A 2,147-nucleotide genomic window follows, 5' to 3' on the forward strand; every position below is an offset into this window, starting at 1 on the left:
AAGTTTTAATGTGGATGTAGGTTCTCATTTCATTTGGTGTTATATATAGAATTTAAATTTCTGGGTCATATGGAAACTACAGATTTAGCCTCTGAAAACTGCCATTTTGTTATTGCTGGCTTTTAAACAGGGTGTGACATGACCTTTTTATAGGTGTCTGGAATCAGGAGGGGCATGCTGGGGGATGGTTTGCTTCTTTTCTGCCTTGCCTGGAAATGTTCCTTTAGCTGAAAGATACAAATACCTAAGGCAGGTGCTGGCTCTTACTACCTCTGTGTAGTAGCACACTGAGGTTCCAGCCAGTGCACAAGGCTAAGGAAAATAACCATAACTGGAAAGGAAGAAGCAAAACTGGCTCTATCAGCACACATGGCAATCTATGAGTAAAATGCGATGAGAGCTTCAAAACTCATTGCAATCAGTAAATGAAGCTAACAATTTTATAACACAAAAGGTTATGATCTAAAAAGAATCTGTTATATCTTTACATATTTGCAATAAGCAACTTGAAATTTAAGTTAAAGCACAATGCTACTCACAATAATAGGATAAAATGCAAAATAGTTAATGTGATAAAAATAATGAAAGCATGAAAACTAAAATATTGCTGAGAGAATTAAGACATTCTACGTAAGTGGAGAAATATGCTTTGTTCATTGGTCAGAAGACTTTTCCCAAAGAATTCTAGCTTCTTTCTACCTTTTCTCTCTCCTTCCCTTTCCTCCTTCCTTCTTTCTTGATCTCTCTCTCTCTCTTTCTTCCAGTAAAAATTGATAATAGAATTCCCATGGACACATAATACACTTAGAATAATAGAAGTAATTTCAAAACAAAATAATTGAGCACATATGGCCAATTTAGAGACCTACCATGAGGTACATAACTAAAGCACGGACACTGATATCGTATAAATAGTTAGCCTAGACCTGCGCGTTCAGAAATAAACACATATGGCCAATTGATTTTTTTTCAAAGTTGCAGAGGCATTCATTCAAAGGTGGTCTTGTCAACTAGTAGTCCTGGAAAAACTGGATTTCAAAAAAGCGCATCCATGATGATGTTATGAACATAAGTGAATTCAAATGCATCAAAGACCTAGCCATGAAAGCTAAAACTATACAACTCTTAGAACAAAACATGGGAGAGAAATCTGTGACAGTAATTAGGGAATGTCTTCAATGACACCTGAAAGATTGTTCACAAATGTGAAAGCAATGTATCAAATACAGCGATCATTGTCATAGCTTCTGATCTGTGAAACATACCCCAAAACGGAATGATGCACCACAAGTTGAGAGAATTATCTTTACAATGCTTTTGATAAAGGCTGGTGCATAAAATATATGCAGAATACACAACTCTTAAAACTGTCAAAATAAAACCAAAAAACCCAATGAATCTAGACAAAGTATTTGAACAGATGTTTCCCGAAGAAGATAAACTAATGTCAAATGTGTGAAAGAAAGGCTGAAATTAGAGTTGGGGCATGCCAGGGTGAGCCCCTGGAACTAAGAAATAATACGGACACTTTGGAGAGCATTTTTAAAATTCTTTAAAAAGTTAAACAGCAGTCTACCATAAGACCATATCAGAAGCGTCTAGTAGCCCATTTTGGTCCTGCAGCCGCTGGTGTGTGGCCTGAGACTGTAAAAGGAAATTTCCACGCAGCGCTCTTGAAACAAGTGAACGGGTCTTGTAGGGTAGTGGGTCCCTGAGGCGCTGGGCCAGGGCACCGGGCCGGGCCCAGGGTCCTGGTGGTTCTACCAGGAATTCACAAGCCTGCTCCTCTGGCCTCGAGCCTGCCAGGAGCAGATCCTCAGATCTTACTCCTGGGGGCTGTTATGGGCTTCGAGGGCTTAACGGGCCGTGACATGGGAAAACACAGATGACCCCGGGGAAGGCTGCAGGGCTGTCACAAGCACATTAGCAGCTGTGGAGGGGGGCTTCGCTCCCATCAGTCGGATGTGATGACACCAGGTGGTGACCTCCGATAGAAGCACGCTCCGCTCCGGTCTTACCCCGAATTCGCCCATAGAGGCTTCCACGTAGAGAGGGCCCCGTCCCTCAGACCAGCTCCATGGGGCACCTACGGGGATGATTCTGCCTGGGAGCGCAGCCGTGCTTGGCTGTGGGTCTGTGTCCTGCTG

This window comes from Dipodomys merriami, unplaced genomic scaffold (genome assembly GCF_024711535.1).
Source record: "Dipodomys merriami isolate MVZ:Mamm:240054 unplaced genomic scaffold, mDipMer1.0.p SCAF_8, whole genome shotgun sequence".
NCBI lineage: Eukaryota > Metazoa > Chordata > Mammalia > Rodentia > Heteromyidae > Dipodomys > Dipodomys merriami.